This window comes from Gobius niger (genome assembly GCF_951799975.1).
Source record: "Gobius niger genome assembly, chromosome: 19".
NCBI classification, from domain to species: domain Eukaryota; kingdom Metazoa; phylum Chordata; class Actinopteri; order Gobiiformes; family Gobiidae; genus Gobius; species Gobius niger.
This window is the reverse complement of record NC_136870.1, coordinates 1,486,535-1,502,519: the sequence shown is the minus strand read 5'-3', so window position 1 is coordinate 1,502,519 and position 15,985 is coordinate 1,486,535.

The window sequence follows — 15,985 nt, the reverse complement described above, 5'->3', positions numbered from 1 at the left end:
GCTGCTAGCCTTGCTGCTGCTAGCCTAGCCAAACGTTGCCAAGCAACGCGCAAACCCAAGTGTCCTACTTTTCAGTGTCATAGATCTGGTCACCCTACTCGGGCCCCGATTTACTATCTCCTGCCCCCGACTTACAACCTCACTTGCTTTATCATCCTCATTTTCTCTCACAAGTCACTCACCGGGCTTGGTAACATACTGTGACTGCTGACTAACTGCGTCTGATATCAGTGATCTTCCTCTAAAACTGTGCCCAGCCCTAATCTGTTGTAAGTCCTCAAGAAAAGCCTCCTCCATTAGTATTCCATCCGCGTTGGCGTGTTCTTCCACAGACACAACAAACTGCACGACCCAGGTCCCTGCGGCGCGGACTTCACCAAACAGACAGGACTCCGAAGCACAGGTTGCCGGAGCCCAATTTCCCCCGAGAGCCGTGACTATGACGAATGACAACATGAAGGTAATGCTCCATCCCCGAGTTCAGCCAGCGCAGAAATGAGTCCTGCGCTACTTTTAATAACTCTTCCTTATCCTCCCCCGTCCCAGCGGACCGCCACGAGAATTAGGTTTTACTCTTGTTTTGAAAAGAGCTGGATAATATGCCTTTGGCTTGCGGAAAATAGTCGCCTAATAAATTAATCTTCAAATCACCAATAGGCACTGTGCTAATGAAACAGAATGGAGAGCACAATGGCCGCCCACTGCTGACTAATATTAGGCTCAAAGTAAATCAAAATAATTGATAATGAGTAAAATCTCCAGATATTTTACGATACATAAAGGAAAGAAGACAGAATACAACACACACATTTATAACAGGAAAAACAATTACATGGAGACATGACATGGAGACATGATTGCATACAGAATACAACATACACATTTATAGGAGAAAAAAATGCATCGAGAGTGTGAGCACAAGAGAGTTTGCTGACCAATCGAGAAGACATCTCACACACATAATAACTTATCATAATCAGTACTGGTTATGAATAATTGTACAGCATTCCTATTATGTCCATTTGGGTTTCTGTTGAGGTAATCAGTTATTCATTGAGAGATTCTTCTCGATTCAGGCAATTTCATCCACTGAGCGGCGCTGTGATCAAAAAGTGACTCCATTTGTTGATCAGCGCACTTCCTGTTGCTAGCACACTGCATGCAGACCGAACGGTGGACACTGTTCTGTTTTATTGCCTTAATGGTTTGTGCAGCCCTGTGAGGCGACTCCTGTTGTGATATCGGGCTTTACAAAACCACTGATTGATTTAGACGTCAGGGGCGAGTGATTTTAAATGTGTTCTGAAGTGTAGGAAGGAGCTCTGGACTGAAAAAGAACTGCTGTTTTGGTTCTAACTAGTCCCTCTTTGTTACTGCCATGTCCTATAGATCTTTAACTATATCTATCCCCATGGTCTACGCCAGGATCTCCCTAGTATTTAAGCACGACGATTATTTGTGCCAGTGGACGATGGTTATTCCAGGTTAGCCCCGTTAGCTTGTTACAATCGCCTACAGCTCATTGCTGATGAAAAGTCCTCAATAAACCACAATGCATCATGCCTGGCTCAGTGTGTGATCATCTCAAAGGCTGCGTTACTGTATATAGTTACTGCCTTTATTGATGTTATTAGTGCAGAAAACTTGTTTTCACCGGATCTATGCGTGCTAGCTACTAAGCAGCTAGCTAGCTCTGGGCGAGCGGTTAGAAGCTCAGCTATTTTTTGACATGGCTGATGTTCTCACGTTGAAAACACAGACTCGATAAAGTTGTCTTGGGCAGAGAGATAATCAGAGGCCGTCAGTGCTCTTTACTACAGTCTCCCAGGGACAGCTCTCTCAGGATCCTAGACCGTACAGCGGGGCAGTGTGTGGCTGAGTGTCCGCTGAAGGCAGGAGGGGGGGCGGGAGGTACGAGCCCCAAATGTAGGGAGTCGGAACAGTCAAAGTCTGCATTATAAAATATCTTATATAAATTTAATCTTACCCATAATGCAACGAAAAATTCTGTGGCTCCCCCGCCCATCGGGTGAAATGCCTGAATTGGCCAGCGTGTTTTTTTATCGCTCCCAGCTCTTTCGTGCTCACATTCTTGCATGTTTTCTCCTGTTATACATGTGTATGCTGTATTCTGTATGCATTGTATATATTGATGCAATTGTTGTGACCTCCTGCTATGTCAGGCCTCCTGGTTTAATCCTCTGAATGCACTGAAGAAGCACGTTGGTGTGCCCATTCATTAAATAAAGGACTTAGACTTATGATGAAGGACTTTTATTATAAAGCCTCGGATCCCCTCCTTTATGTATCACACAATCTACTGTGTCAGTTTGCCTGATCCCTGAAGAGCACCTGGCCTCATTTATTGGACCCAGGGACGCAGTCACCTTTCAAGACTTCTCCAGATCTTTTAGTCAGCTTAGAAAAACAAAAGTCGAGTCTCCTGTTTGTACAGGGAGAAGCTCCATGAAGCAGCGCCATTTGAAGAAAAATGTTTGAAAACAACAATATCAACATAAAGTTGAATAAATACATTTTAGATTTGGACTCTCTGTCTCTATGGGCTTACAATATGTCTATGTATATTGTCCCTTAAATAAAGAGTCAAGTCAAGTCGACTAAACATGAATTTGCATGAAATTTCCGCTGAAAATCTAGATTTAAACAAAGAAGAATTTGATGAAATCTTGGCTAAAAGTAAATGACATTTTTGTCAAAAGATGACAAAAAATGGTCAAACTAAAGAAAGCTGGGTACAATGTTGAGCAAAGTCTTAAAGGGGGGGTATTATGCAAAATCGACTTTTTCAAGCTTTACATCATGTTATGATGTCATTCCCTCATTAAAAACATGCCTGAAGTGTTGCCTTGGCACATTCATGTATTTTCGAGTAATCTGTAAAAACTCTGATGGCGGCCATTTTAGGGATAAAACGCCTGATTCCTTCAGGGAACGCCCTCGACCTTTCGTCACCAGCCAAGTAACCAACCACTGCTCCTCAGCAGAACCCCCTCCCCGCAGTGTCTAACCCTAAGATGTAAACAGAGTCATCATGGAGGATTAGCTTCATGTGTTGTGAACCGGAGCCACAGCAGACTTTTACAAAGACACACATCAGTGTTTCTGTTACCGAAACACCCAGGATTAAAACCGGTGACAAGAACACTTATTTCAGTGTCTGGTTCTGCGCTGGGCCTTGATGATGCACAGAGCCTCCGGAGAAAGCTAATGCTAAGCTAAACCTCGAGTCATCACGTGAAAACGAGAAATATGCACAAATAAAGTCAATAAAACCACCACACACATAAAGAACCGTTTAACAATGATCACACACGGAGCCAGGCTTGTTGATTTGGAAGTTTATTGCTCACATTTCATCTACAATGGGTCATAGACGAGTGGCTTTCTCCCAGAGCTAACAAGCGAGCCGCGACAAGCTAACGGGAAAATACACTGAATACAAGCAGCATATTATGCATTGAAAACGTCACTAAACAGGCAACTGCTTGAAGCAGCCTTTATGACGATCACACACGGAGCCGGGCTTGTTGATTTTGTAGTTTATTGCTCACATTTCATCTACAGTGAGTCGTAGCCGAGTGGTTTTCTCCCGGAGCTAAGGCACTATTAGCCGCGACAAGCTAACAACCTTCACCTTCACAACATTCATTGAAAACAGGCAGCATATTATACACAAATAACGTCAATAAAGCAGCAACTACTCGAAGCAGCCTTTACGATGATCACACAATGAGCCTGGCTTTACACATTTGTGGTTTATTGCAGACTTTTCATCAACAATGAGCTGCAGTCGATTATAACAAGCTAACGGGTAACCTCGAAAAACCATTGTCCACCTGCACAGATAATGTCCGTCTTTGAATGGTATGGGCTCCTGCAGATCCTGGTGTCGTCCATGGGGGTATAGTTAGAGATCCATAGGGCATGGCAGATGCAAAGAGAGAGCCTCCAAACAGCAGTTATTTTTCAGGCAAGAGCCCCTTCCAAGCGTCCGGTGTGGAAGGTTCGTTTCCAAATAATATCCTGTGTGGTCATTGTTCCCAAAGTGATAAACAGTAGCTCCTTTCCAACAATAAAAAATAAAATGCACCGATCGTAGTTTCAATACTGTGGAGAAAGTGTTGTGATGCCACAGACAGCGTGTGGAGGGGGCGTGTCAGAAAGGGTCAGAGGTTCTTAAAGAGACAGAGGCCTATTTCAAGTCATTTGCTAACGCCATTTTGAGAGAGCAATTTTATACAAGGCAGTTATTCTAATTTACTGCATTTACAGACCAACAGAAGGTTTCGTCATCATTGTAGTGTGATATAGACTGGTGCTATGTGGCTGAAAAAAGCATAATACCCCCTCTTTAATATAATTGTGTTCACTATGTTGTGATATGCACTTCCAACTCTCGTGAACCTACACCTGGGGTAGCGGCGGCCTGGAGTGTGGTGGAGCTGAGCTGGGCTGAGTGGCAGATGTGGCATCTGGGGGTTAGGGGCGAGAGTTCAGCTTCATGACAGCCTGGTGGAAAAACACACGAGCCGATATGATACTAGGTTCACGAGAATCATACCAACTGAGCTTTCGACGTGGATTATAATTATTCATAAATACAAAGCATAGACATAACAATTAGTGATAGATTAATACCTATTCAGCCCCATTCATAGAAAAGGTCTTGAGTCGTGTGTGAACCATAATGGCCGCTCTGTCTCCTCCTACGCAGCCTGTTCCTTAAAAGGGCAAAAAGGCGGGAAGCCCTGTGCTCGCGGGGCGGGTGGAGCCTGCACAGAGCTCCAGAGCTTGATTGATTGGAGGCTCTGCACTGAAAAAGCATTTTCTGACTGATACACAAAAACCAACGTGGTTAAAAATATGTCACCAGCGTTGTCATATGGGTCATAGCATTTTTTAGAAAGTGTCTCTTGGAGTCGCCCCAGGCCACAAGGGGGTGGTACTACAGCAATGTCCTTGCCCACTGATGCAAAGTCAATAGAGAAGGGAATTGATGTGACTTTATCAAGAGCAAAACATTAACATCTCGATTCAGTTCTTTATCAAATCCTAAAAAATCCTGAAACATCCCACTGTCCAAACCAGCCAAATGCTTCATAGTATGTAAGGAAGACAGGCAACATTTAAAAACATGTGTGACAACTTTCTAATACGTACAGTGGCTCTTATCACTCCTATAGAGACGCGGCGCGTCACGGGCTGTCAGCTCTGTCACATTGGATTGTAAATAACACTACACTTTCAGTGGTGTTGCTGACAAGGCGCTTCATCTCGCTCCGCTTTGAGTCGCGCACAAACAGCGGGGCCGACGTGGAGCACTGGCAGTGATTGACGTCTATAGGGTGTGATGCATGGAGTCTGACACAGCGGAGCGTTATTCACTGCCAGCATATGGCATATCAACATACATGTGTGTTTTTTCTGATGAAATTTGTGCTGCACATTGTAAAAAAATAATCAAGATTCACAGTGCTCATTCTGCAGTGCTTGAGAGAGGTTTCAATGTTCCCAATGAATCCTTATTTTCAACACTTTAGACTTTTACTTAAAGCTGCACTACCTGAATTAGTCCGTTTTCAACCGTGAAAGTGGAGTTGAGTAAATTCTCTCAGCTGTTTCCCAAATGCTTTTCTAACTCCCACATATCCCGGTTGCAGAGCCGTGCTAATATATTTTTGTTACCACCAGATTCCACATTCTCCATGTTCACCCTGTGGCACTCGGTCCCGACCTCCACAGTAAATGCGTTTGAATTTAAGAAACATTCCCCTCCGCTCGCCTCTCCGTCCCTCCCCGACAAAAATACAGACCAACAAACTGCTTTTAGGTCCATCATCGCCGGCCAGATCAAGCTCCACAGTTCAGATCGCACCAGACAGGAGAGACAATGGCAACAACTTCCGGATTTTCAAAGTAAATCCCCACCACACTTAACGAAAATGTTTTTATTTCACACAATACAACCTGTGGGAAGATGTGGGCATTAGGGGTGCAGAGGGACAGGATTGCCCCCAAAACGTTTTATCTGTGCATATTTCCTCTTTGTTGATGTTGAGGAAATATGCACAAACTATCCACCAGGGGCTGCTGCAGCACCCTCAGCACCCTGGGTTCCCACGGCCTTGCCTGATTGCTCACTGGAGTCTGCCAATGCTAACACTGTGCTAGTTTAGCCTCTGACTTCCTGGTTCGTGCTGAAGGAGAACGCGGGACATCTCTTTTTTTCACAATTGTAGATCTATGATGCCAAATGAAGTCTACTGTACGACAAGAAATTAAATTGAGTACCACAGTGGACTTTTGGACGCTCCAAGATCAATTGTTTGGAAGGTTTTCACTGCTGACGGACCCCCTCACCCAAAAACCTACAAAACAATTGATCCTGGAGCATTGTGGAGACCATTGTGATGGAAAGTAAAGGCGCCATGCTGACCACTCATACAGCCAGTGGGTCACAACAGGGTCAAATACGCACAAACATAAAATATGAAAAGTCCACATCATGAGTTTCTCTCCTTTTATGCCCATAGCAGCCAGTGATGCAGAGGTTTTCTTTACAGCAGGACATGGTGCGTTGTCATGATGAAGATGATCTTCTTCGGGAAAGCACGGCTCTTCTTTTTGTAGCATAGAAGACAGTGGTCAGTCAGAAACTCCACATATTTTTCAAAGGTCATTTTCACCGACCAGCTCTCTCACCATGATTCTGGCCCAAAACACGACTCCGCCCCCTCCTTACTGACGTCACAGCCTTGTTAGGATAGTACGATGATTATGATTCATCTTTCATTAATATAAGTGTCGAAGGTTTTCATATCTCATTTAACTATTTCACACTTTTCATCAGCAGAGAGATCCTTTTCCTTTCCCATATTGCTTGAAAATGATGATCTGCTTAATAATGTGGGACGTCCTTTTTCCGTAGTTTTTCCCTTAACTGGGCTTAACCTGAAAACTAATCATCCCAGGCGTCTGAGATTAATGTCAGTGATTCAAAGAGCCTGAGACACAAAACCATCCATGAGTCTCATTGAAAAAGATGTTTTTTGTTTTTTTACCTTTTTGACACTGAAATACAATTTGCATAATAATTTGGAACGCAGTGTAAACTCTCACCTGGAAATGAGAAAAAGAAAAAACAACAACTAATCTTCACAAAAACATATAATTCACAATAGATTTATGTGGTAAAGTGTAATTCCCTACTAACCTAACTAGCCGACTTCAAATTTTCTAGCTTAGGACAGAACAATATTTAAAAAACAATTTCCCGAATTTTAGGAAAGAACCGCCCTCTCCACGTCTTGTTTCACTCTTCTGAAGCCTTTCTCTTCTTCTCATACACTTCGAAGACACTTTTTCTCTTGCCCCTCTGCCATTTTCAAACGACTCGGTGAGTTCTGCAGCAGCAATGAATGGCTAACAGCGTAACTCACATAGGACTGAAAGTGCGCATGTGCAGAAATGAACAAGGGGCGAGCGCGCACGACGGCCTTACGTAGGCAAATCACCAGAATGATTGACAATTAGGACGACCAATCGTCTTGATGATCCACCCGGAAATAGAACATCCTCCGCTTAACCTTTAATATCTAATTCCGCATCTGATTTATTGCATTTAGAATTTTTGTTAAAAAACATTTACAAACATTTTTACAGATTTGTCCACCATTAACAGCTTATTTTAAAACTAAATGAGACATCAGAAATCCCCTCTGAAAAAGTCTCTGTAACTCATGTCAACAAAATAAAACCATTCATTTAAACCTGGCTTGATCCATTATTCAGATTTTGTCGGCGAAAATATGGGACATTATTGGCATTTTTCGGCATAAAAAACAAACAAAGTGTATCCAGTTGGTTGAATGGCTTTTTGGTATGAAGAGATCCCGGATATTCGACTACCATTAAAAAGTGACTGCATTCCAAAGTGACTGCACTAATGGCTGTACAGTATGGTATGTAACAGTATTCTGTCATAGCGATGGTAAAAGCATGATTTGCTTGTACCCTATTCAGATGCGCATATGTTGACATTTGGGTGGCATCAGCTAAAGGTTACCGAGCCCGGGTGTAACCGTGTCATAACATTTATTATATCTACTCCCATTGGAGGTGGCTGCCTCTACGGAGCCTTTCTTTACAACCAGTACAATAGCTGTTTGGTTGCTTGGATGACATTCAGACACTAATATTCACTGTGACATTTACTCTATGGTCACATTAGTCGAACATATGCATTGCTTTGGATGGTGGGAAGTTGAGGAACAATGAATCTAATTACTCAACTGTCTCAATTCAACTTTATGAGATCGATGAGGAACTCGCTTTACATTTGCACCTTCAAAAACATTTTAATTTCTGCTGCCATCTGTCTGCAAAAAAAAAAAATGGTATGACTTATCCCCCCCTTCTTCAATGATGCCCCTCCTATTCCAGGAAATATTGTTTGGGACTAACGCACTTTTGTGTGGGTCAACTGAGCCATGGTTCCACATAGCACTCTTCTATTCAGCACGGCTTGGTCAAAGTACTCGCTTTTCTCACTACCCAGTAGACGTGCACGCTAGAATACACATTACTGAAGGAACAACGATGACGTTTTGTGAGCCGTGATGAGAACAATGTGGACAAATGTTGCCTTTTGGTCAGATTTATGGATATGGAAAGAAAAAAGGGACTGAAAATGGACTTTAACCTCCTAAATGTTAGTGGAGAAGGCGCACACAGTATGTATTTGTATTGTGATGGATGTGGATGTTTTATTTTACTTTTAAGTTGAGTTTTATTGACAAATATATTGTTTTTGCTCATAGTTTTTCACGGTGGTTGGTCGACGGTCCAGCAAAAAGAAAAAGGCTGTGATGAAATAAATAACGACAAAAACATCAGTTGGAGCGTGGCTTTATCTGTACAAACAAGAAACTTTGGGAGCAGTTATAATGACTTACGACCAGTGATTAAACTGGATTCTGGGAGGTGGTGGAACTCTAATCTAGAAGACTCAGAACGCTACATTAGATCGATATATGAAAGTGAGAGTAACAGCCGGTCCTCCTCAGGAAATGTTTGATTAATCAGATAAAAATGTGTACAGCAAAAATATGCTGTTAAAATTAGCCTTACAATGATAAAAGTGTTAGTGTTTCCCTGTGGGGGCCCTCTGCTGCTCGTGTCAGCTCCGCCCCTGTTCTTCCACCGTCTGTAGCTGCTCAGAGGAGACACAGACTCCTGGCGAGTCTAAAGACTAAACTTTAAAACTTCAAACTTTTGCTTTAAAACTGCGGGCAGATTCAGAGGATCAGGCCAGAGGAAGTACTTTGTAAAAAAGGCCATCATTGCGTCGTAACCGAGTCCGTAACCCCGCACTGTTTTATCGCCTCTTCTCTTCATTATGCATCCTAAATTTATATCTAAAACCAAAAATATAAGGCTGATTGATGTGAAATAAAAACTGTGTTAAAGCATGGGTTCAGTTATAGATTAGTTTATGCCCGTTAAATAGATGATTTCATGATAAATGAATTTAGATTCAGGCGCATTAACTACTTCTTAAATCAGACATATCTTACCACATCGGCTTTTTTTGAGCATCAAACAATGATGTGACTTCATTCCCTGGTCATAAGCAAACCTGGAGCAGTGTTGCAGTTTCGGGTGTCAAGTTTTATGTAAGCCAGTGTGGGCTGAACTTGAAAAAAAAAAACAGAAGTAGATGGAGGACAGAGGCTCAACTCAGCTTCATTATGTCTTTTTGTTTTTTAGACTTTGTTGTTTTGCTTTAGAGAGCAGGAGTTAGCAGTAGTACTTTACAGCAGCAGCAGGTAGAAAACCATGGAAAAGAAAATACAATAATAGTGTTTAGGCTATGAATGCCTTTTAAAACAGAGCTTTTAAACACTTAGATCACAATTCTAGCTGTATGTTACCAATTAAGTATACATTTTGACAAAACTTGCACATGTCATATTTCATACTGTGCATTTTTAGCATATGAACAATGACTCACAAATGTTGGAAATGCATACATGTACTACAGATGACATAACAACAATGTCTCCATACTCTTCCTGCAGGGGGAGCTCCAGGCAAAGACCTTCCACCCAAAGCCTCCCAGGTGATCCTCTCAGATTTGGATGAAACTTATTATTTTGAGTTTTTGAGATCATTTATAAAACAGGGAGTCGCAACCACCTTTTCTGCTCCCGGGTGCTTTTGCGTTTGTGAGCACTTTTAAAGAGCTGTAGCTCAGCAGTGGAATCATGTACAGGGCTACAATTCGGTATGTAACATGTCTACTGAACATAGTTCCACAACAACAATCATCAGAAATGCTCTAGATTGTACACTTTTGGATTTGACTAAAACTTGGAGGAACTAAAAAAAACGTTTCATCCAAATCTGAGAGGGTCACCTGGGCAGATTCTGTGAATTTGGGTGAGTCTCCTCCTTTTCATCCACAACTCAAACGACTTTGTTTTTTTCCAGAACAGCCGTCATAGTAATTATGGCTGAACGATTTAGCCAAAAATCAATATTGCGATTTTGATTTCATTTCCATAATCCCCCCATATGTTGCATGTAGCCAAAATATACCCTAAACTCAGACAATGTTATTCAAAAATGACCAAACCTGTGTGTCTCTGTGGTTTGGAAAGCCCTAATAGTAATGTATTCTCCCCCCTTTCTGCCGCCCCCCTCCATAAGACTTTCAGCTTGTGCTCTCACACACATCAGGGCCCTGGCCGCCGCCTCGATTTCCTGACCCTGCTATCATCGGTCGATAAATGTCAAACACATTAGTCTGCCCTGCCCCCCGGCTCCAAGCGGTGTCAAGGCCTCCTCCCCCCCCGCCCCCCCCCCCAGCAGAAATACTACCGCCAGATCCGTATTCGTGCCTTGGGATGCGGGCATTGATCATCTCCACTCGCAAATCATCCTCAAAGCTAATCTAATTTATTTTGCTTTGATTACCCAACGCAAATCACGCCGGCACTGGCGCTTGCAAAATTAATGCCCCCATCAATAAGGCACGCTAAAAAAAAGAAGAAATCAAAGACTGAGCGGTTGAGTTGACTATTAATTAAAACTATCTGAATAAAATGAATTGGAAGCTGTAGAATGTGCTATTCGGTGAAGCAAATGTCACTTGTCAGTGGTATGCGATCATATAATGGAATGAATAGCTGTTAAGGGGTAAAAAATAGCAAAAGAGAAAGCAATTACCATTGAATGGAATGCTTTCTCCGCTGTAATGTAACAAATATACTGCATGGTTCTTTGGTATTTCAAGGACAGCGCCGCCAGAAGACACTTTAGTTTGCATAAAGCATGACACCATGATGTGTCACGACATATTGAATCAGGAAATGAAAAGCAGTGGAAATCTCGACTTTTTGAGAGGGGTCAAAGTCCTTGAAATTAGCATTAACGTGAGTCATGATGACAGCGAAGGATCCTCCAACGCCTTCAACTCCCAGATACGATGCTACGACGAATTCAGGTGAAGTTATCCATTTTACTCTGCTGCATTTCAAACTTTCAACTCAGCTAAAGTTTTGAGAAGTGATTTACGGCTGTTTACTGAGAGCCTAACCTTAAACAGAAAAAAAGCCGAGCAAACAACTGGATTTTCTGTCTTTTTTTTGTCTAGCTTCACCTTTTCTGTGAATTGAACATTGTACAAAATAAAGTGCTCAATAATAACTGTGTGACAAAACTAGTAATTTGCACTTTCTTTTTTAGAGCTTTAGCCCAAGTTACAATGTTGTTGCCTCATTGACCCACTTGCGCATCTTTGAGTCATCTCTAAGCAGCAGCTCCCAATCCCCGCCTTTCTACAGTAAATACTTTAAAGGATATGCATCATGCTATTTTAGCCATTCCAAAGTAAACTATAGGCATGTATATCATATATTGTATCTCTATGGAGTAAGGCAAGGCAGGTTTATTTGTAGAGCACAATTCATACACAAGGCAATTCAAAGTGCTTCACAGTTGCATAAATACAAGAAAGCAAATAGAATCAATAAAAACATCAACATAAAATGAATCAATTACAGTAAAGGCAGGGGTGTAGATAAAATACTTTCAGTCATATGCAACGGTAAAAAGAACTGTTTTCAGCCTGGATTTGAACATTGTCAGAGTTGAGGCTTGTCTCACATCCTCGTGAAGACTGTTCGAGATTTTAGCTGCATGAAGCTGAAATGCAGCCTCACCGTGTTTAGTCCTGACTCTGGGAACCACCAGGAGGCCCCTCCCTGAAGTTCTCAGGGCCCGAGATGGTTCATACGGCTGTAACATGTCAGAGATGTACTTTGGAGCTAAACCATGAAAAGACTTGTACACGAGCAAAGCTGTTTTAAAGTCTATTCTCTGAGTGACAGGAAGCCAGTGCAGAGACCGGAGCACTGGACTAATATGGTCGTATTTCCTGGTTCTTGTCAGGACTCGAGCAGCAGCGTTCTGGATGTTCTGCAGCTCTGACAGTGAGCAGCCGTTACAGTATCTAACCTGCTGGAGACAAATGCATGGATAAGTCTCTCTAAGTCTGGTTTTGACACTATTCCTCTGATCTTAGCAATGTTTTTCAGATGGTAAAAAGCTGCTGATGTTATTGCGTTGATGTGGCTGTTTAAGTTCAGGTCTGAGTCCATGATCACTCCTAGATTTCTAACCTGATTTTTTGCTTTTAGAGAGAGAGACTCAAGGTGACTGACAACACTTTGTCTTTGTGTCTGTGGGACAAAAACAATGATCTCAGTTTTGTCTGCATTTAGCTGGAGAAAGTTGTTTTCCATCCACAAACTGATCTGTTGGATGCAGTGACAGAGAGTATCTACAGACCCATGTTCACCTGTATCAGTGACAGAGAGTATCTACAGGCCCATGTTCTCCTGTATCAGTGACAGAGAGTATCTACAGGCCCATGTTCTCCTGTATCAGTGACAGAGAGTATCTACAGGCCCATGTTCACCTGTATCAGTGACAGAGAGTATCTACAGACTCACCTGTATCAGTGACAGAGAGTATCTACAGGCCCATGTTCTCCTGTATCAGTGACAGAGAGTATCTACAGACCCATGTTCTCCTGTATCAGTGACAGAGAGTATCTACAGACCCATGTTCTCCTGTATCAGTGACAGAGAGTATCTACAGACCCATGTTCTCCTGTATCAGTGACAGAGAGTATCTACAGACCCATGTTCTCCTGTATCAGTGACAGAGAGTATCTACAGACCCATGTTCTCCTGTATCAGTGACAGAGAGTATCTACAGACCCATGTTCTCCTGTATCAGTGACAGAGAGTATCTACAGACCCATGTTCACCTGTATCAGTGACAGAGAGTATCTACAGACCCATGTTCTCCTGTATCAGTGACAGAGAGTATCTACAGACTCTCCTGTATCAGTGACAGAGAGTATCTACAGACCCATGTTCTCCTGTATCAGTGACAGAGAGTATCTACAGGCCCATGTTCTCCTGTATCAGTGACAGAGAGTATCTACAGGCCCATGTTCTCCTGTATCAGTGACAGAGAGTATCTACAGACCCATGTTCTCCTGTATCAGTGACAGAGAGTATCTACAGACTCACCTGTATCAGTGACAGAGAGTATCTACAGGCCCATGTTCACCTGTATCAGTGACAGAGAGTATCTACAGGCCCATGTTCTCCTGTATCAGTGACAGAGAGTATCTACAGGCCCATGTTCTCCTGTATCAGTGACAGAGAGTATCTACAGGCCCATGTTCTCCTGTATCAGTGACAGAGAGTATCTACAGGCCCATGTTCTCCTGTATCAGTGACAGAGAGTATCTACAGACTCATGTTCACCTGTATCAGTGACAGAGAGTATCTACAGACCCATGTTCTCCTGTATCAGTGACAGAGAGTATCTACAGACCCATGTTCTCCTGTATCAGTGACAGAGAGTATCTACAGGCCCATGTTCTCCTGTATCAGTGACAGAGAGTATCTACAGGCCCATGTTCACCTGTATCAGTGACAGAGAGTATCTACAGACCCATGTTCACCTGTATCAGTGACAGAGAGTATCTACAGACCCATGTTCTCCTGTATCAGTGACAGAGAGTATCTACAGACCCATGTTCTCCTGTATCAGTGACAGAGAGTATCTACAGACTCACCTGTATCAGTGACAGAGAGTATCTACAGGCCCATGTTCTCCTGTATCAGTGACAGAGAGTATCTACAGACCCACCTGTATCAGTGACAGAGAGTATCTACAGGCCCATGTTCTCCTGTATCAGTGACAGAGAGTATCTACAGACCCACCTGTATCAGTGACAGAGAGTATCTACAGGCCCATGTTCTCCTGTATCAGTGACAGAGAGTATCTACAGGCCCATGTTCTCCTGTATCAGTGACAGAGAGTATCTACAGACCCATGTTCTCCTGTATCAGTGACAGAGAGTATCTACAGACTCACCTGTATCAGTGACAGAGAGTATCTACAGACCCATGTTCTCCTGTATCAGTGACAGAGAGTATCTACAGACCCATGTTCACCAGCCGAGTTCTATTTTTTCTGTTATTATTTCTATTTTAAAGTATTTTCTGGGGGTATTTTTCAAACCCGGAAGACACAACGCTTCCATTCAGTTAACTCCGCCCCCTCTCTCCAAGCTAATCCGCCCATGCAACATTAGCAGTAAGATATATAAATATCACAGCAAAAAGTTAAGTTACTTCACGATGCAGTTATAAGGAGTTGACATCTGCAACACAGCTTCATAAATGGCTAACACACAAGCTAACAAACACGCTAACACACAAGCTAACAAGCACGCTAACACACGTTTTGACTCACCGCTCTGTCCTGGCCTCATTGGGGACTTGCGTTGGTTATATGACATACAAACTCACAACTCACAACTCAGTGGTTCACCAGGAGAGGGCGGAGCAGAAGGATTCAGGAGGATTGCCGAGAAATGCGTGAATGAAGCCAAAAACCATGATAAGGAAATAGCACAACAACACGGCTAAAAGCTCCAAAAAGTCGATTTTGCAGGATATAGGGCCTTAAATCTTCTATAAAAGCACAAGTTTGATTTAGAACTTTTAAAAGTACCTGTTCTTTAACACAAGCTAGACTGAAATGAAGTACTTTGACCATGGCTGCATGTGCTAGTATATTCGCCGCTCCAAGTCCCTAGATCATTTTTCCAAGTTGAGTTTTTACCACTGCTCCACTGTAATTGTGAACCTTCAAGTGTGTCCGATAGTGCACAGTTCTACATAGAAACCGGCACACTCCCGCGCACACCCTGGTAATTACGTTCCCCTTAGTTCCTTCCGCCTTTCTTCCCTGTCTGCCTGGTCCCGGCTGTCTCTAATGTACATCGCTCTGTCAAACTCGCAGCACAAAATCAATGCGCTCCTTTCTATTTGAGCGCGGCAGAAGCGCCGTCCCTCTATCGATTCCCCATTCAGGCTGAGCGACGGCGGGGCAGGTGTGTGTGCGGCGCAACAAAGACGGCTCTCTTTCCCTGTCCGACGTTCCACTAAACTCTCCCAGTCATTTGCCGCCGACATGCTGCACATGATACACAATCTTACTATGGTTTTGCTGTTGCTCAAGGCCTTTTGTGATTTGTCTGTGTGTTTACATGCACTCCAGTATCCAGGTATTAACTGGGACTTTACAAAACAACACTGCTTCGCTTCATGGTATTTCAGTGTCTGTCAGTTCTTTTGGACTAAACCGTCACTGAGGGACTGTGCACAAACCTGCACTGTGTTTTTTTACAATTCAAAACGCTGGGGCTGAGCTCTACAGTCTGACATTGTTGCATAGTACATTACATTGTGGTAAATTTGGTAGGAACAATGTATCAAGGGTAGTGTAAAATAAAGTACCCGATAGTTCTTATCAGAAATCACAGAAATCAGGAGGGACATAACAGATAGTCCAGTCCTAAACTAAAATTAGA